Here is a 22,085-nt window from a genome sequence, read left to right as displayed (position 1 = left end):
ACACGAACGTTCGCGCTAGACCCTCAGCACTTATTCGCTTTTAAAGTTTTTTTTTTTACTTTATGATTATAATATAAATTGAAGAAAATCGGATAATGTTTTCTGTTTTCCGATTCCACGGTTATTTCAGATTTAATTTACTATGAATATGTTTTAAAGTAGCGGTCAAGTAATCGTAATTAATACGTATTTGCTACATTAATTCGATATTCTTGATTGCGAAAGTAATGGCGCGTGAATGTAAAACGTTGCGGTTATTTTTTATATAGTGGTGGTTCCAGCTCGGGATAAAATAGCCATTACAAGGAGCCAGTTAGTACACATGTGTTGTTATTATGACTTGCATGTTACTAAGTTATATAATCAAATCTGGAGGAATGAGGGTTGATCCAATTTGTTTCTCGTATGAAGTTTCCTTGCTTATTGTAACGATGATCGTTTATAGAGGTTAAATTAAAGGTTTCTATAACGGTTAAAGTAGAGTTTCTATACAAATAAAATATACTTCCTATAATTGTTGATAGTAATGACGATAAAAATTAAAAACGTTTGCGAACTTGTAAAAAAAAATAAAATGGCGTTGGAGTGGTAGGTTGAAATAAACCATAATTCTTTAATAGTCTCGGCTTATGGTAATTTTATAGAGCTACCGGCGACTGGTCTTTGATACGCATCGCTTATTTCGATTATTTTTATTATTTTAATAGTTAGATATTTTTAGTGTTACCATTTTTTTAAATGCGTAAGATCTGTAGTTTGCAGAAATGTTGGAAGTTTATTTTCAACACATTTAATTTATTTTTACTATCTTGTACTTAAGTAAACGTCCTTTTTTAGTATGTGACAAATCTGGTTACACAGTTTTTACCATTCACTTTTGTTTTCGAGTTTGAAATAAACAAATAAGGCATGCAAATTACGTCAGCGTTTCGTGAAGTCTCAATAGAATATATTGTTACTTAACAACTTATTTAAACTTGGTTGCTTTGATAAAGTTTTGTTTCGAGACAGGGTTGTTATTATAATTATGTTATCGACTTGTATAATATTATCTTAGTGTTATAATCGTGTCTGAGTCTCGGGAAATAAATGCTTACATCCGTTCAAGACGGATTGAAACGTAGGCGATTGAATATACTGTGTGCGTATGTAATTGCAACATACATAACGGTCACTGTTTTGTCACCTACTTTTAAATTAAACCTGTTAAAAGTTCCTAACATTGGTACTATTCTATCATAAATAATTAAGTTATTTGACTTAAATATCTTGTGGAAATATGATGTCTCTTCCGGTAATTGTGGTTTCTTGATGCTCATTTCGTGGTCATTTATTTTATTTTCGCAAACGTAATTAAGGATATAGATAAAATCACCTGCGGATCACCTGGAATGCGGTTATCTTGCTGGCTGGCCAATATCGACTTGTCCGTCACTAGGCGCGATCAGGCCCAAGCGTAATTGCAGCTTGCACGCCTGCAGTCATTCCGCGATAGCCTTGCCAGCCTGATATGCCCATGTTTGTGGCCAACGAGCATATTTGCAACTTATTATCCTACTAATTTACATGGTACACCGACACAAAAACAAGCCGTAGGTTCGTAGACGATCACTTAACTTGGCAGTGTAATGGGTTTGAAGTCCACGCGCTCGGACGCGTCGTTCCGCAGCACGGCGGCGCCTCAGTTTGCTCGCGCCACCCGCGCAGCTCACTCGTGTTTAAAAAACTTTGCGTCGCTTTTATAAAAACATCTTTCCGAATTTTAATTTGGAACGTTTCCGACCGGTAAAGTCGGTTTAACTGTCGCTTTTAAGCGAACTCTTGTTGGCCGTTCAAATTTCGCATTGCGATTCGAAGGTGATATTGCTTCACGCTGTTACGCCTGTGCCTTAACAGATAACTGTGAAGAAACGTGTGTAAGCTTCCAAGTGTTGTTATAGCGGAATTAGTGCTACATCAGTGCATTGTGGAAGTTTGTATTTAGTGGAAAGTGTCTTTGTCATCGTGTCGTATGTTACAAGACGCTCGTACCGTTTTCTCTAAAGCGAATGCGAGAAATTGTTTTATGATTGAGTTCATGCGACCATAGCAGTTGCACACTGTATTCCTCATGTCAACCACTTAATGCACGGTAAGTTACACTGAATCTGTAAATGCTAAAAAATTATCTTTCTACGACTATAACGATTATATCGTTTTGATTCTAACATTCAAATATTGAATAAAACAAATGACGGGTCGTCGGCTTTTAAATTTGCTAGCGGAGTACGAATTTAGTACGTCGATATGTTGCATACATGATCACGTGATACAATACTTGATACTGTGTCAAGTTCGAATCAAGTAAGCTCCTTAACCAATTAAAATCTTGTACACGCCTCTAACATAAATCAGTTTGTTTTCTTTAAATAATATTTGAATAGTATGAAAGTAATATTAAGAAAAAGGAAATCTAGTACAGTGTAAAATCCTGGCAAAATATTCGATTGTATTGTTATTACAAACAAAAGTTTATGCAAAGATTAGCCTTAAAATGTTTTGTTTGTTAACTTTCATTTTTATCTTTTAACGTCCAAAGCCTTTATTATATATTTAAAATTAATGAACATGGTCGTTCTCTCAGATGTAAGTCAATGTCAAACGGAGAAGTTGTCTTAATGCGTGACAAGTTTTCCTAAACAGGAAACTGAAGTGAAAAGTGACTAAATCTACAAATCGAGGCCGGAGAAAATAGCGTAAAAATAATTGCACTCTTGGTGTTTAATGATTCAACTGTAAATTAATCATCAACATATTTTATTGGTAGTATTTCCCATTTGGTTAGTCGATAAAAAAATTACCAAAAATATTTTTATTTTTTATTACTATTGAATACTATAGATTAACGTAAAATTTAAAATTAATGTAATAAGTGAAAACGATTTCATCTTACTAATGTTATAAATGGGAATGTTTAGATGGATGGATGTTTGTTTGGTTGAAGGTATCTCCGAAACGGCTCAACGGATCTTGATGAAATTTGGCACAGATGTAGAATATAGTCTGAAAGAACACATAGGCTATTTATTGAGTTTCTTTTATAATTCCGCGCGGACGGAGTCGCGGGAGACAGCTAGTACTTCATTAAATAATTATTGTAAATGCACTAAAATCAAGTTGTGAAAATTATAATATAACGGATTTTTTTTTTGTCATTTGGTAAATAAAAAGTTCTTCTACTTTACGTTTCTACTTTAATTTTGCAGTTGCTTTCTATATTATTGAAACAGTAATAAAGCTTACGATCGATTTGAAATTAATTGTCGAGAATGAAACGCTTCGAAATGCCAGATAGTAGGTCAGAATCGGTTAATTGCGAATCTATCCGAATTCAATACCTCGGTCCTCTATTGTGTGCGAAATTACTTTAGACGGATTATACTCGATGGGAATGCGAACTAAATTGTAATTTCTTGTACCGCTGTAACTATTGCTTTGAATATAGAGAAACGGACTAGGCAAAGAACCGCCATTGCACTAAATTCTGCCACTATTCGCGGGGGTTAAGATGACAGTCACACCGTGCATATCATGCAGAGACTTACGTATCATTGAAACAGCGACCAGCACACAAACAAACAATTTATAGAACTTATAATTCGTTTTTATTTATCCTGTCTTTTAAAATCTAAGGTTTATTGACTGGCTTTTGATTGTTATTAATGTATGCTAAAATTGATCAATTATTTAAAACGTGACCACATTTGAATTCGGCGTTGTGGTTATTTTTTGCAATCGGTTTTGTGTCGCGTACTTTTTTTTTCTATTAACAGATTAGATTTCAATTAGTTTTTGATACCTTACTTTATTATCATTGTGTATCTTTGTCGGATACTGGTAACTGAATTCAACCGGTTTTTATTGTTATTTACTAACTTACTTGTACAGGAACTGATTATTAAAGTTACTCTTTTATGTACTACAGCGAAGCATATGTAACGTTGTAACATGAAATATAAGATACTAGCTTTTACCCGCGACTCCGTCCGCGCGGAATAAAAAATAGAAAACGGGGTAAAAATTATCCTATGTCCTTTTCCTGGTTCTAAGCTACCTGCCCACCAATTTTCAGTCAAATCGATTCAGCCGTTCTTGAGTTATAAATGGTGTAACTAACACGACTTTCTTTTATATATATACTAGCTTTTACCCGCGACTCCGTCCGCGCGGAATAAAAAAAAAATAGAAAACGGGGTAAAACTTATCCTATGTCCTTTTCCTGGTTCTAAGCTACCTGCCCACCAATTTTTAGTCAAATCGATTCAGCCGTTCTTGAGTTATAAATGGTGTAACTAACACGACTTTCTTTTATATATATAGATAGATATATAGATATAGATTAGTAAAATATTTTCAACTAACGTTTATTTAAACGGTTTATTTGCATATTACCATTCGGTTCATGTTGTACCGTGCCCTTAATCTGACCCCTGCAGATTGATATCCTATAACTGAAGTCAAATCCGAATCTCTCCATGTCGACTTCTTGACCTCCACATCACGAACTATACAAAATATTGCGCCTCGTGAGCCATTAATGTCGAGCTATTTTCACTTCGGAATTCTGTGATTTGATGTATGAACTATATTTTGCTAAGTGTTTACTAAGTAAATAATAATTATGGGATTTATCTAACTTCGGAATAGAAACAAATAGATTAATTAATAAATTTCAAAACAAAATACCTAGAAATAAAACGTGTCCATAACTGGTTCTTGCACCTTAAAGCATTTAACCATAAATATTTATAGTGTAAGGTTAATTATATTCGTAACACAAACGTCATATATTAAAGAAATAAATGTGTTAATATAATGTTAATAATTTCCGGTTATGAATCAAACGTGCCGACCCAGTTTCCCACAGATGCTAACCGTGTCTCTGCACACGATAGTTTTCTCGTAAAACACCACTTCCCACACTTGCATTTACGTACGTGTTATTTAGGTGATCACTGGTGTTCCGTTTTATTTTCTATATGACACTAGCTATTGCCCGCGACTCCGTCCGCGCGGATTTAAAAGAAAAAACTTAGCCTATGTGTTTTTCCAAACTATGTTCTACATCTATGTCGAATGTCAGCGAGATCCATGCAGCCGTTTTGGAAATAGGTACCTTCAAACAAACATCCATCCATCTATCCATCCATCCAAACATTCGCATTTGTAATATTAGAAAGATGTCATTCATCTGTATTACCACTTTTCATCCAGCGCTAGTTGTGTGAGTGGCCATGCGTAACTGCTATATCAATGAGCAATGCATCTTCAATTTTATGCCCTGATTACCGAACATTTTACCCTGTTTGTATCTGATTTTTTGCTTTACTAAAATGTTATCATTGTAAGAAACTTGTTTCTTCGATCTATTCATTGTTAATTTGCAAAATGATGAGGCTGCCCAAGGTTATATTATCAATTGGTGGTAGAAGTGTTTACATTTAATAAAATGTTGGATCATTATTGCATACAAAATCTGTAAGTAATAAATAAAAACGCTTTGTTGTACGGAGTCGATACGAATTATATAGAGGATGTAGGTTAATACAATTATAGAGATTAAACTTTAGATGGACTGTTTTTGTATTTAATATGCAGTAAATAAAATAAATTAGGTTAATAAGTGAATATAAAGATAAACAAAAAGCTAACGTGTCATCTAAATGTTACCCTACAACATAAAAGACCTCCATTTGCGCAGTCAGGAATGGACTGTCCTGAGTCTCCTTTCTTGTACATTCATATTAATTAATAATTATTTTTTGGTATCAACTACTATTTTCTTTTGCATATCGGCTGTCAGCGTAAGTCGGTTAAACTAATTCAATAACAATTCAATTTAAAAAATGCAACTTAATATTGAATATTTAAGTTATGTTCAGTAATATATTGCGATACATAAGAGATTTATTCATAGTTTATGAAGCAATTTCACCCTGAGGCGTGTGGGTACGCCCCTCGATATATGTTAATACTGTGCTCGTGCCTCTTCTCCGTGCCCCACCCCACAATGTAATTATGGGCTCAATATACCGCATCAATGGCTCGCTTTAGATTATTTTGATAGATCGTAAAGTCAAAATTAAATTCACTTCCCACTTGCTAAGTCAAGTTTTCTTAATCAAGTCAAGTCAAGGCTTATCATAGAAATGGGTAGGAAATAAATTTCTTTGACTTGTGTGTGAACAGTGTAATACCGTCTTAGTTCATAATGTCCATACAGGACAGCTGAATATGTAAGTTGAGTCATTGATTACTCATTTAAAGGCAAATTGTGAGGAAAAACCCGTGGAAATAAAAGCTTCGCCCCTTTGAAAAGTTATCGAAATTTAGTGACTTGGAATGAAGAGGGTAAGCAAATTTAGTACATCGTCTTTTGTTTTTATTTTTTTCTTTGATCAGTGTAATATTTCATTTAGTTACATTTAGTATAAAAATATCTTGATATTTCGCAAGTCAGGAATACAAAAGTGTATACTAAGCATAGCTTAAGATCTTTACACTGACTACTGGTAGAATTTAATGCTTTGGTATAAGGAAAATCTGTATTATAATGATTTATAACGCTTCATGGTCCGCACTGGAACAAATGAAATAAACTCGTCAGGTTAGATATACAAGTACTGTTTTTTTATTTAATATTCTAAGACATAGATTCCATTTTAATTAAATAGTTAAGATTGAATTTTAACTCATGATATTTTTTTCCATTAGCAGTTGCCCGCGATTTCGTCCGAGCGTAATGTAAAAAAATCTAGTAATAAATACACGGGGATTATGTAGCTTCCCAACAATGAAAGAAATTTCAAATCCACTCAGTAGTTTTGGAATCTATTTAATGTAAACAAACAATCAAATCTTCCCTCTTTATGCTTATAATAGCTGTCGCCTGCGACTCCGTCCGCGCGGAATTAAAATAAAACGTAATAAGTGTTTTGTTGTAGTAAGCCTAAGTTTAATAAGTAAGCCTATGTGTTTTTCCAGACTTATGTTCTACATCTGTGTCATTTCACTGAGATCCGGTGAGCCGTTCCAGAGATACCTTCAAACATTCATCCATCCATCTAACTTCTAAACATTCGCATTTATAACATTAGTAAGATTAATGCAGAAAAAAAAAACTTGAGAGGTGTCAAGGGACACCCGGATGGAACGAAGTTCCTTTCTATTAATTAGTGAAGGAACCAATGTTTATTCTATGAATAAAAAACTTAAGTCTTCACAAGAAGTACATTTTATTTCTATGAATTTTCGTTATATATTGTCACGTCGTTGCCTTGGTGAAGTAGCGCTCATTCGTCGTTAACATACTTACTATAGCAAAAAGTGTCGTGACAACTTTTCGTAAGAATTTTTTCCGTCTAGCCCCCTTTCACAACGCGCGATAAGGAACTTCGTTCCAATAAAACTACACGATAGCTTGACTTATTAGAATTTAAAGATTAAATTCAGGTTATAGTGTTAGCTTTGAATGTATACAATAGTTAATACACAAATTATGTTCAAAATAAGCAAATAAAAAGTCCAGCGAGCGGTTTCCACTTACTTCACACAAACGTAACAACAGTTCTCGGTGCGAGACGAAACATTTTCATACTAATTGCGCTGTTAAACCTCACTACTCGCGCGTATACTACACTATAAATAAAAAATGTTCTCAGGACTATGAAAAAATTGTAAGCTATATTTGACGAATCGTTTAATTAATGGGCATTTGTGCGTTTCCTATGTCTGTCTGATGAGTGTGCGTGCCGGAGGCCTAATTAATTAATTTTAAATAAAATTTCAATCCCCTTTTCCTTCTCTCTCTTTTCTTCTAAGGAAAGGATGGGAAGGGGAAGTGGATTTGACGGAGGAGGGCACGCGTAGGATAGAAATATATACCTTTCTGTGCGTCCCCTCCTCTGTCGATTAAAGGTCTGCTATTTAGTCGTATTCAGCATCTGAAACTGACGAGCATGCGTAGAGGAGATAGAAGTGTGCCAGGACTGCGGCAAATGGAATTCTATGATCTCTGCCCACACCTCTTAGTTACGGGTGTGCGTTGTAGTTAACATATAAAATAGAGGATGCTTAGCAACAAAAGCAATTGAATTGTTGGAGTGCGACTTCACAGTTTTTACGATTGCCTCGACAACCTTGATATTCGATATCGTTGAAACGTGCACCTCACTTAACGACTGCATACTTCGTATTACTTATGTATAAATATGTTCGAGTTCAATATTCATTTCCTGTCGATTGTTTTTGTTGCTTAAATTATATTAATTTCCTTCCCGTTGTTATTCAGTTTTATCACACAAAAGGTGTGGATATATATTTATATTTTGTGCCTAGTTTTGTAAAGCAATTGTGGAATTCAAGTATATATTGACCTAAATTTATTTGGTGGTTACGGACCTTCCTGTATAAAGCTTTATATAGGTAGTCCACCTTTTATTCAACAAAGTTGGTTAACAATATTATTTATATAACGTGTTGCCATGTCCACTCTGCTATAGAGGTTTCTTTCACGGACTCGAACTAAAAGAATGTCATGAATAGTTATTAATGTACTAGCTGTCGCCCGCAACTCCGTCCCTGCGGAATTTAAAAAAAAAACTTCATTTGTAGCCTATATGTTCTTCCAGACTATGCTCTACATCTGTGCCAAATTTCATTAAGATCCGTTGAGCCGTTCCGGAGATACCTTCAAACAAACATCCATCCAAACATTCGCATTTATAATATTGGTAAGAGTAGCATTTTTAATTTTAGCCTTTCCCAAGAATGGTCTAAAAGATGGAACATTTGCAGCCTTCGTCCAACCGATAACGTCAAACGAGAATTAAAAACGAATAATTTCCTTTGTAAAAATGGTATTAAGCATTTATTATAACACCCACCACGTAACAGATGGTGAGAAATAATACACGTGTAACATTTACTTTGAAAGAATTAACATGCAGTTTGCAATTTTTCCAACACAATTTGTAAAAGGTGCAATGGACAAGATTTATAATTGGAAAAAGTATTAAATGTGATATTTCACTTTGACCTTGAAGTTAACTGTGAGTCGATTGTCATGTGATGAGTCACAAAACATGTTCAAGTTGAACAGCAATGCGAATGCATCGCACAGTACAAAGGCTTGATATTCAGAGGTCAATAATCGGGACTCTTTCGGAACATTTCTCTTCCTTAACTCGAATTATCTCCTTGAATTTTGGACTGTTATTTCAGAATTATAAGTTAATACTACGATAACTATCTTAAGATTTTTTTTTTACTTATGCAATGTTATTTGTTATATTAATAGAAAATGTATAGTCTCACAAACTATAATTTGAAGTTTAATTTTTATTTAAAGTTAGATTTTCTTTTAAAACTAAGTAATCTATATTTAAAATTAATGTAAAAAATCATTATAATTATGAATGATAGTCGATAAACAATTTATAACGTATAATTATACCGCCCACAGTCTACCGTAAAAAGATTGACGGATGTCCGTCTGTTTGGTTAAAAAGTGAATCATCGTACTGTACTGCAGACGAAAGAATTGTATTTAGTAAAGAAAGTTTATATCAGCTTCTTTTATCGTTGGTTTCTGAGATCGAAATCTCGGTAAAAAACATATCTTCGTCCATATTATTATTATTGACAAAACAGAGATAACGATATGTTTTAAACGGATATTTTGGGCTCGGAAACTAATGGTTTGTAGTTTTCATTTTTATGTTCATAATGAAACAATTATTTCATTTCCATTCAAGTATGAGCTAAAGGTTTTATTCGTTTGTTTTCAGTTCAATTCGTTAGTTAATTCTACATTTTTTTTGCATTATTTTATGCCATTATTTTGTCCCGCCTTCAGGTTGGTTCAGCTTTCCTTTTATCTCTTCATGTTGGGTACCGTTGTTTCTATTTTAATCATTTTATTATTAGAAAGCTACGGAAGAAAACAATACTCTGTACGATTTGTTTTATACTCAATATTATCTTGCAATTCAGAACTTCACAAACGACTTACAGTGACTTATAAGTGCTTAAGTGAATTGATTTCAAAGGCTGTTATTTAACATGAGCGTAAAGATCGAGTTGAATAAAGGGTCAGTTTGTTCCGTGTCGACTACTGCCGGGTGCTGTGCGATGTTTACAATAAAACTAGTAATTATTCATCACTTTCCTGTAATTATTCTGTCGTATTCAGACTTATGCTCCTGGGAACGTTTGAACCACTCTTTGTTCGCTATGCTAGTGTTTAATGTCTCTTGTACTCGTTTAACTGTAGAACTCCTCTGTCAGTTGTATTACATTTAATACATATTGTCATCCCTTTTATTCTCCTAGTTAAAACAGAGACTAAAATATTTATTAATACAAGTGTTTTATTTGATTCGATTTCATCGTTAAGTCGAAATTTTCAGTTAATCGAAAAAAAAAACGACTTTGCAACTCGAATAAAATATATAATATTTTCATACATAGTTATTTTAGTACATATTTATATTCGATAACTGGATGTAAAAAATCTGACAATGTAAGTCCGGAGTTAGTAAAAAATATTGATTTTGCGGATTTCTTGTAAGTCGAAGATTCTATAAGTCGATTTTTTCCCATATCTTAAGGGATGATATAAGCGCTCAAGTCTAATCTCGGACACAACATCTTTCTAAAGACCAAACTCATTTAATGGCAACTTATACAATCCCTTAAGTAGTTGCACTGGTGTAGATTTGTTTTATAAAATCCTATAGTGACCGTAATAACGTCTGAGTATGGCAGAAAAAACATTATGTTTGTATTTGGGTAATAAATAGGATACATAAAGTTCGTTATGTACACTGTATTTATCTGCTGCTGTCAAACGTAAACGGTTCCGTTAGGTATACCGATAACCGGTTAAACGAAACATGTTTAATCATCAATTACTATCACTTTAAATGGTTAATACGGGAGATAAAAGCATTGGAGATGCTAATTCATAGATTTACTAGTGGGGAGAGTGTTTTCGTTTATTTTGGTACGTGATACGGCTGTTTTATTGTTTGATTAAAAGTATTGTTTTTTAAATAAATAGTGCTATAGCGCTCCAGTTTTACATCCACGTGTGATAACATCATTTTTCAGCCGTATGAATATAAAAACTCAGACGTCCTTGCCATTTCCTAATCGGACTTAATCGATGAGATTAGATTGTAAGATTGCTGATTGTAAGAGTGATAATGACATTGAAAAAATATTATTAAAATGTTATTGTCGGTCAATTTGCGAGCATGTTTTTTGATTTATTTGTGTAACATGTGTTCCAGTCATCAGACTATCTTATTCCCTATGGAGGGTCGGCAGTATGTCACTCTTCCATACATCTTTATCAACCGTAATATTGAATTCACTCCCTTTTTACCTGAGTACGGAACATTATTGTACTATAAAATATATATTGTTCTATGTATTATTTTATTGCTATGATCAGTACAATAAATCGATCATCGATCTAGTTCATAAAGGAAAGCCTGAGAAAATTCTACGGGAAATGGTGAGAATTACTATCGGTGACTGCTTTAATGGTACATCAAGAATTGATACCATGCTGTTAGTGTTTTATGAGATTTCAATAAATGTTTTATTACATTATATTATGGTTCGAGTATACAATTTTCCTTGATGATAATTTACCACGTGGACCTACTTTCCTTCAAATGTTTTTATATTTAAGTAGAGCGGTATTGAGAGAATTCAAAACGAATTTTTGAGTATGAATGAACGAATTTCGATGTATGAATGTACAAGAAAACGGATAGTTGTGTCAAGACCGCGCCTAATGGTAGCCTGTGGTCTCTGTCCATTATATATATAGTTTTAATAGACTCACTATGTGTAAAGCAACTAACTAAAAACTTTATAAATATCATTGTTAATATGTTGTAATTTGTACGATTCACGTCGTTTTCAGGTCACGTCCGCACCGAGGGGTTCTACCCTAAGTTAGGAGTGAACTTTCCAAGTTCATTATTATTTTTTACATTAAAGCTGTATGAGCAACAACTGTCGCGTACTGCGAGTACTTCTTGACCCCGGTCCGGCCATAAACGGAGCTAAACTGACGCCATTCGCGCCTCAATGAGCATTGTTTTTTATAGCGGCTATGCTTGGTTTACATTAAAAACCACTATAAATTAAATACACCATCTCTATGTGAGATAGCGAACTTTTAATGCAGTAAGTAGTCTATGTACACGTTTTTACACACGTATAGTGCAAATTCATACCAGTAACTGTAAAGTAAATATTTGCAAATTTTATTTCCATTGCCGGTAAAAATTTGTACAATATGTTAATAAAAGCCTGCATTTCTATTCGTCTTCAATAATTTTTTTTTAACTTGACTTTTTAATTTATCGGCAATTTGCTTTAAGTCGTACCGTGACATGTAATATCAGGCAGAACATTCTCCAAGGTGTTAAACATAAATTACATATTTTAGATAACAAATTGCTTCAAAGACTGTGTTGATGTGTCGCCCACACACGAAGCGAGCACGGCAACCGTGACCTCAATCTTGGCTACTTCATAATGTTTAATGGATTATAAAATATAAAAAGATGTTAAATTATTAATGCCTTACTGTGTAACCACTGTTTACAGATTAAATGAAGAATATAGAAAGTTTTTTTTTTATTATTAAAATAATGCGTTACTAACATTAAAATGTTAGTAACACTTGTGTTTTTAGTTTACGCCAGTATGTCAAAAACGTGAAGTTAAAGCCTTATAACCGAAAACGATCACATCGATCGATCTGGAATCTTTACCAGGTGACCAAAACATCTGGTAGGAACACCCCGTACCAGTTGACGTCTGTTCGCAATATTTGCGAATTAATCTTTTGAATGAACGTTCGTGTGTAAAATACAATGCATAATATGTAACCGTGGAATTTCATTGCTACGATTGTTATTTCATTCTCTTTTAAAACAGATATGAAGACCAGGGTTAAATGTAATATGTCAAGATGAAGCCAATTGTTTTGAGAGTGAATGACTTGCTTTCTTACAACAATGTAAAACAATACACCTTTAGTGATATGTTCGAATTTGTAAATAATTTTATTGTATGTAGTCTGTTAACGGATTATGTTGTTTGTTTTAATTAATGGTATATTAAATTGTTTTATTTTATTTTCAGGTAAGCAGCTGACATTGCAAGTAACACAGTAGGTGTTAAATGTCATTGCATTGAAGGTAAAACCTATTTAAATTGTTTAAACTTTCGTGAGAGGTAATAAATTAATTAATATTGGCTTAACTTACGTATGATAGTCCGGTGACGGCACCGACTAGTTTCGCACCAGTCGGGGGTCCATCTTCAGGGCGAATGTTTATTTTGAGATCTCGTTCGCTTCGCGTCTCGCACTGACGCGACGCAACCGCGAAGGTCTGTTGGACCCCCAGACCCCCGACGGGTCCAAAACTAGTCGGTGCCTTCACCGGAAGATCATATGTGAGTTAAGCCGTTCTTAATTTTATTAATTTTAAAACCTTATTTGGTAATTTTCATTATTAAAAATTTTAAGTTATAGGTACCTACTTGTGGAGTACCTAATTATTATTGTTGTATTTATTTGTATTTCTCAAGTAATATTTTATAGTTTAGGATTATTACTTTTATGTGTTTTGCAGTGTGCTCTATAAACAAGTAGATAATTGGAGTTTATGTTAGAAAGTAGTTTGAAAATATCCATTGGTTTAATATAATTATACGTGTATTTGCATCTCGCACGATGATGTGAAGATGTTCGGGAAAGTATTAGTATTCTGCTTTCACCCGGGAAGAAAATTTTCTTGCTGCGACATAATTGCCCGCTTTCTGTTCTCGCTTTCTTCAAATTATGTATTTTAGATATGTGAAAATTTTATATAGAACGTGACCATTAAATCAACGTACGATTTAGAAAGATAATTGCAATTCAAAGGTTAAATGAGCAATCTACATACCTACTGACGATTCTTCAATCATTTACTCCTCGGTGGGCCTCAGACCTCAGGCCTCAGTGGGGTAGCATATTTGTGACAAAAATTGAATTCAAATTTGTGCAACTCCCTATAGGGCGTAAAGTACATTCTAAATTGATGAAGATACGAAGGTGATTGTCACAAATATTCGTAATAGGTCCACGGATCAGCCTTTATTAGAATTCAGTCCATAACTGTAATTGTAAGTATTTTAGGTGTGGCTTAACAGATAGTTAATGCACCAGCTTGTTTATGAAAAAAACGTTTAACAATTCAACCGAGTCAGTGGTACGATTTTGCTATTGTGTAGTTTTTACTATCGTTCCGGGCCTAAGCGTGACTTCTTACAGCATTCTTTGAGATAATCTATGAACTACCGCGACTAAGCGAAAGTGAGGGTATAAATATTAGCGAGGATATTGTTCACAGCGTGCGATCGTCTCAGACATTTATAACTTACGTCCCTAAATCCCATTGTGTTGCGAAGTACGGCTAAGTTCACCTGCTAAATAAGCAACAAGTTAATTTAAATCTTATAACCTAGGTGTTAGAGATACTTTTAATTTGGCGTGTATGTGTTGCATTATATAAAAAGGTATGACGGCGCGGCGTGTCTCGATGCAATCGGAACAAATACCCGAACCTTACTTTCGATGCTTATTCAACATAGAGGCATCGTCTCGGGTTAGGGTTATTATGAATACGACTTTCGTTTTCATTGTAACGATTTGTTAATGTGATACATATTATCTTATTTATTAATGTCATTAATTTTCACACATGTATCTTGAATGAAATATAATGATGTTGCCAATCAAAGTCTTTGGTAGTTTCACTTTTGTTAGCAGATACTATCATGTATCATGTAGAGTAGATAATTTTTAAACGAACAATGTGCGTACTGCGTAAATTCCGTCAGAAATGTTATATTGATCTTTTAAAAATAAAAACGAAACGCCATAAATCTCTTAACCGGATCCATTTATTCTATGGTGTATCGAATTCTATTTTTGCGTTCACGAGAGTGAAATTAGCAACGCAAACTATTTCGGTCATCGCACCTCACTTACGACTAATTATTTCTTTTTGCACTGTCTTAAATGGCTTCAACGGCTCACTTTTATTAATTTAAAAACTGTTTGTAGTCCAAAAAGAAATGCTATAAAGTTTATTAAAAACTTCGTCTTAATATCCTTGACAGTGTAACGTGATATGGCTCGCTTTGACCGCAAGAACTTCCCTCGTGCGTTACCGGAAGTTCTAAACTTTGTCGGCGCTATAAAACCGGTCGGAAGACCCGTGCTGGAATACCAATAAGTATAACGTATTTTTCTTATCACGTGGACTGCGAATACACGACCTAAAAAACGAAGATCTTAAATATTCTTGATTTTTCATATACAAGACTAGTAGACAGCCAAGCTTATAGTTTGATGATCACTTAAATGATCCCCTTAGTGTAGATTTGCTCCTTTTTACTTCTTACTAATATTATAAATACGAGTAAAAATGTTTAGGTGGGTGGATAGACGTTTGTTTGAAGGTATCTCCGGAACGGCTGAACGGATCTTGATGTAATTTGGCACAGTAGAACATAATCTGGAAAAACACGTAGGCTACTTATTAAGTTTTTTTATAATTCCGCGCGGAAGGCTTCGCGAAAAGTTAGTTAATAATAATCGTAAATTACAGACCAGAAATATCCTTAAAGACACCCTCGGTGAATCATTAAAATTTGTGATAATTGTATAAGAAAGTTATAACTATTGTTATGTGACAATGTCACTAATAACATTTAGTCCGATTCATTTAAAACAGGGAAACAATGGTAGCTAATTTTACTAGCTAATGTTTGGGAGTCATTGTCTTGATCAGTGGTTCTAAAAATTTCAGATTACATTTACACTCCTGTGCGCTCTGCCATTGCGGATGTAAGATTCGCTACGATATGCCGCACGGAAGTCAACCGTGTGGAACAAATATTTCATAACTTTACGTTTATGTTATACTTCTTGTTTTAATTAATTTTTTTACCTGGTTGGCCTTAACGAACGACGACGATTGGTTGCTAAGTGATGGATATACATTGGCGTCTACTAAAGTTGAATATTAAATTAATCACACTTAAAAGTCGTTAAAATTGAGTACAGTACTGTTTGAGTAATAGTTATATGTAGGTTTTTAAATATACTGATTTTATCTACACCCGTATATGATCATTTTATCTTATTCAGGGTAAATTATAATAAGCCAGTATGATATAAAAGATCTTACTTCAATGTTGTTAAAGTAATGTCATTTTGTAAACCTGATATGCTCGAACCTATTATCAAGGGAAATCTAATCAAAGTTTTATTACTTTGGTTGGTTTTGATTGGATTCATTTAGTTTTTATATTTCCGTTGTAATCCTTTTAGCGACTTGTCTTAATAGTTTCGCAGACTAGGCGAGACTGTTTTACTCTGTTGGGTAAATTAATATATATATATATATATATATATATATATATATATATATATATATATATATATATATATATATATATATATATATATATATATATATATATATATATATATATATATACAGTCAAAATCTGTTATAACGACATCGAAGGGACTACTCATATTGAGTCGTAAAAACCGATAGTTGTAACAACCGGTGACAGGTATTAATAGGAAAGATATGTAATAACATTCAGCCAGGACCTTTGATTTTGGTCAATTTAACCGGTATGTTGTTCTAAACGATGTCGCTATAAACGGTTTTGACTGTATATATAATAGTTAAATTTTAATATGACTTGTGGGTTTTCACATTGTTTTATTTTTGAGGAAAAAGCGTATTTATAATAAATATCAGCTATAAATACTCCACAACTTTAAAATTTAAACTAAATAAATGTAATTTAATTGTGAGTAGAATTGATTTCGGTTGCTAGCTTAAATAATGCGTGGTTTTACATTTTCAGATTTCATTAAATTCAATTTAAAATAATATTTTTTTAATTTGCTTTCATATTTTTGTATTAACAATAGCTAAGAAATAAATATAAAGCAAGATGTGTAAAAAATATAACATATCTTAATATTTATTTAATAGATTTATTATATGAGCTTTTGTTGTTTACGTCGTTTAATGTTTATCCTTATTTAAGTATTATCTATAGTCATCTTCTGTTCTCATCAAATAACTAATTTACAGCAATGTTTGTCATCCAGCGATCTAATTCGAATATTTCTCGCTTGTCACTGCTTTCGAAAGCAGCAATCGATAATATCGTAAACAAAGCGTCTATTGCCTGGTACTTGGTTGGTTGTTAACTGCTACTAAAGTGTTACTAACCTACATTTGGTTATCTGGCACGCTACCGACGTAGTGGCGTAATGTTTGTTGACGCGAACGATCTCACGATGACCAAAGTTATTGACCGTCTATCGAATTGTATTCGACACGCCTCTTTATGTGGTCTAGATGTCTGAATTTTTATTGTTAACAAGATGTTTACTTTACTGAATAGTATAGAATGTTCTAACTTTTTTTCAGTTCACATCACTTTAGTCCTTGCTAAAGTGTACCATGTGTTGGTTGTTAAATACACAGAACATAGTGAGATAAGTATCATTCTCACGGATATAAATCTTATAAAGTCACTTTGCTTTGTAAACTTGTATAACACATGAGTTGGTCGTATATATTTAAAAAGAGAGTGTCGGTAGCTCAGGTATTAAGCACTTGATTTCTGCAAGTCCTAGGTTTGAATCCCGCCATTTACCAATATGTTTTTCGATTTACATATAATGTATGTACATTTTACGTCGAATAAGTTTTCATAAATGTTATTGAAAGATAGTTTACTCTGTTTGTGTTTTTAAGTTCATGTATTGAAGGTTATTAACCGAATATATGTGTAAAGATTCTCGTGCTGTAACTTTAAACCACTAGACTACTAGTGTTGGAACCCCTACAAGGCGGTGCGATGAACTGCTTATATTTGCGGGAAGTTACTCAGTGTTAACTGAATTATAGTTAATAACAATATCTGATTTTTTTTCTAGTTGCCATGTCTTTAGACAATTTTGAATTAAGCTTTTTTTGATGAAATTACTTCTATTGCAGTTGTCTTGGACGTTTTGATTTCTGCTTGTTAATTAACTTATGAAACAAACATGGAATTAAATACTGAAATAATTTATTTTAAAAGCTATTAATCAGATGTGGTTTAACTAATAATATCTTATTAATGAAGCGATCATTATATATCTATAAGAAATTACTATTTACAATGCTTACAATAGCTCGACATTGGATTGGAGCAATCGATTGCGAAAGCCTGTTCTTTAGCAATCTATTCATTTATTGTATTGTGTACATTTTAAGAAAATTGTTCGAAGTAAATTAATACAAGTTAGTTTTCTTGGTATATTTTCTTAACTTCAACTTTATAATAACGGCTTAGAGAGGTAGTTTGTAGAGACCAATATAGAGAAGTTTCTAGAATAACGACCACGTGTAGGAAGATGTATATAAAATGAACCATCGATTTAGTCCGGCTATTGGTGTCTATTGATAATGGCAACTAACAGAAAAATGTTTTAACTTTAACAGCTTTTGGTTGGTAACGATGAGTACTATTACTTCCTAGTACAGTGTAAATAGAAATGCTTTCAGGTTCTCAATTGATGCGAGTCACGTATCGTAGGCTATTTCAATCAGGATATTGTCTATTTATACGTCCCGTTTATAACACGCTCGCTGTGACATCATAGTGCTGAGTAATACGTTACTCTAGTGGGGCTTATATTGAATACACGTGGCTCATGTTACCTAATTACAAGTTATACTATGCTTACAAGACAGTACTGATATGTGGAATAAATGCAAAGAAAAAGCGATGATATTTATTTTAATAGAATGGTGAATTTTTTACTAGATGTAGCTGTTTTAATATTTTGTGGGCTCCTACGTATATTATGGTAACCTAAAAATGCGATTTTTTGCGAAGGTATTTTTTTGTGCAAATTATGTTCCGTTCAAAGTCTCATGATTTAAACAATTTATTCAAATTTTAATTCCAGGAATAGTATGCTTAGTAGCGTTCTGAAAGCTTAAAATTCCGTATTACATCAATTCACAGAAAAGTAATGTTTTCTCACTAAAGTTATTTTTACTTACGTGAGAAATTTAAATGATGTATGTGTTTATAAATTGTGGTTACAACGTTTATAAAAAGATTATAAATTTAATCCCCTTGTTTGTGTATCAAGTATGTGATTTCCGTTTTTAAAGTGACATGGCTTTGAATGTAATTCATCATGCTTGTCATTTTGATGGACATTTGCATTATAGCAACCATTGAATCAAATGATTGATTGAATATGTAGCATTTATTTTAAAAAAATACTATGTTATATTTCAATACAATGTTTAAGCAAATTATCTAATATTTTTAATTGGTGTTAATTAGTAAATCTACAGTTAAACATTACAGAAAACCAAGTTAACAGAAAAGGTTACTCTTTCTAACCTGTGAAACTGTGTTATTGTAGGGACAATTTCTTGAATCTTTTCAAAGGTTAGTTATGTCGACAAAGGAAATATCCAGTATAGGTGGGACTAGTACTTAGGCGACCTCGATAATACGCAGTGCGTTGCCTTTAGAAGTGAATCAGGCCGGTAACTGCATTGTTTGTGCACTTTGTTTTAAGATACTAGTAAACTGAATCTGCTTACTTGTAACAAGATAGCTAAGTCGACAAAAGATTGGCGGTTTTTGTCCGGTTGATGAGCTCGTTGTCACGTTTTGTTGACAACAGGTGTTAATAAAGATTATTAGTAAATGATAGTTCTTCAATATGAAATTGGCTTCTTAATATCTCTTACCTTGTTCTACCATTGGTAAAATCTTATATATAAAATTCTCGTGTCACAATGTTCGTTCCCGTACTCCTCCGAAACGGCTTGACCGATTCTCATGAAATTTTGTGAGCATATTGAGTAGGTCTGAGAATCGGCCAACATCTATTTTTCATACCCCCCCCCCCCCATTTTTTTTTAACTGCGCGCGGACGGAGTCGCGGGCGACAGCTAGTTTGTTTATAAATGCGTGAATCAATCTTAATGGCGAAAGGCTAGAAAATTTTCCTGAGCATACTTTTATGTTCGCCAAATCTGTTGGAAAGGATCAACACTTTCTTTTTCTTGTGGTTCGTCATTTATAATTTATGTGGGAAATTGTGCTCAAAATAATTAAACTGAGAGGTTTCTTTTTGTTTTTTTATAATTATTTCCTTCATAATGGTAATCAATTTAAAACATTCTCTGGGATCTTTCAGTTTTATGTTAATTATTTTCCGGTTTATAAATACTATCTGTTAGTAATCTGTTGTGAAATTATTAATTATACTACATTAAGTTGCTTTTTGATGTAACCACTAAAGGAAATTGTTATGAGGGAATGACAGACTAAAAAGTAATTTGTTCACTCTCACGTCTTTTAAGCATTTTAGCGTTGAAAGTAATAGAAATCTCCTTCCATATTTGGTATGTAATTTTTGCCTATCATATTTCAAAATAGTATCTACTGTGTACTATCAAAATAATTATAAGCTCGGCTAATTTCTTTTGTATATTATATCATTAAACTACACATAAAATAATATTTTCTTCCTTTGTTTCCCTTTATCGCAATACAATTTTCTTATACCATTAAAACTCAATATAACTTCTAACTCGAAGTTGGTTTGCTAGTGGTTTACCGTGGTTACTTGACATTTACGCAAATAGACCGCAAGCGGTGTGGATTGGATCGAGAGAACGTCGTGAACTATGGCCGGCAGAGTGCGGTAGTAACGTAACTGGGCGTGGAGCGGCAGGTCAACAGCTGCAATCGTAATTTATCATTTAGATTGAATCGATATTCAGTTAAAACAAAAACTTAGGCAAAATTGCACCTGTGAGATAAAATTGTGAATTTCTTATTCTTTTTTTTCATAATTACACTATTTTTGCTAAGAATATCTGATATAAATGATAGTTTAGAACTATTAAATACAAGTTGGATTTGCATACGAGATCACTTTAATCAACCATGGACTGAATACGAATTAATATTCTTAGCATTTATAGCATGGAATGTAAATTTATGATCGCAAACTGTCTAGTTGATGATTCCAATGCAGTTTGCATTACCATAAAACTAGTGCTGTGTATATGATTGCTTTAAGTTTATTATCACAAACAATTTTATCTTTACTGTATCTTTATTTTAATTGTAATGTTTTATTTTTATTTTTGAGTTGTTGCACTTCCATAGAGAATATTTCTAGTTCTGCAGTATTATGTAAGTAGCTTTATGTGGTGATTGGTCTAACGAGGTTTGATAACCTTTTTTTTGTTTTGTCACGTCACTGGTGCTTATTTGATTGTCTTGTTTTACTATGTATATTCCTGACACGATGTTAATAATGCTAGTCGTTGTACTCATTATTGATTGGCTACAAAACAAATTTATTAAATAAAAGATTCGATTATTGTTGTGCTTACAATTAATTAGTTTTGTAATGTTTTGTAATTATTTACAGGCGTGTCCGAATAATTGTCGTTGAGTAAGGACATTAAGTTTCCACTGTTGTATTTAATATCACTTTCTCCTGAATTCACCCTAAGGCTATGTTAGTCGGTAGTTAAATTGTGGTTGTCCGAGGCGTGCGCACGTTTCATTATTTATGCATGGTGTGGGACCCCATGCAATATGAGCGCTTAAACAATAATACTCTACCACGTTAAATTCTGTTTTGATAATTATCAGGTGGACTTTATCTACATTTGACGAAAAAAAAACTTCGGTTGGATTGTTTTCCTTTCTGCATGTTATAAAAAGCTTGTTTATATTCAAACGTAGGATTATTGTCCGTGTATATTTTGTGTGACGTCACTATAGACAACCAGTTGTCAGCTCGTGTACTGGCCAAAATAATTTCGCGACATTGGAGCGACCTTTACATTGCAGGCCAAGGGAGGCGACTTAGGTATAATATTTTTATTAAA

The 22,085-nt window shown here is 33.2% G+C and overlaps 1 protein-coding gene across 1 annotated transcript in view; it reads left to right on the top strand.

Moving 5' to 3' along the window:
• Window positions 1-1,685: 1,685 nt before the first annotated feature.
• Window positions 1,686-22,085, top strand: part of LOC106707708 — a 164,165-nt gene continuing 143,765 nt past the window's right edge. Inside the window, exon 1 of the mRNA XM_045682226.1 lies at window positions 1,686-2,131. The gene's annotated coding sequence lies outside the window, so the exon portion shown is untranslated. The remainder of the gene's footprint in view (window positions 2,132-22,085) is intronic.

This window comes from Papilio machaon, chromosome 18 (genome assembly GCF_912999745.1).
Source record: "Papilio machaon chromosome 18, ilPapMach1.1, whole genome shotgun sequence".
Taxonomy (NCBI): Eukaryota; Metazoa; Arthropoda; class Insecta; order Lepidoptera; family Papilionidae; genus Papilio; species Papilio machaon.
This window is presented reverse-complemented; position numbering and strand designations above follow the sequence as displayed.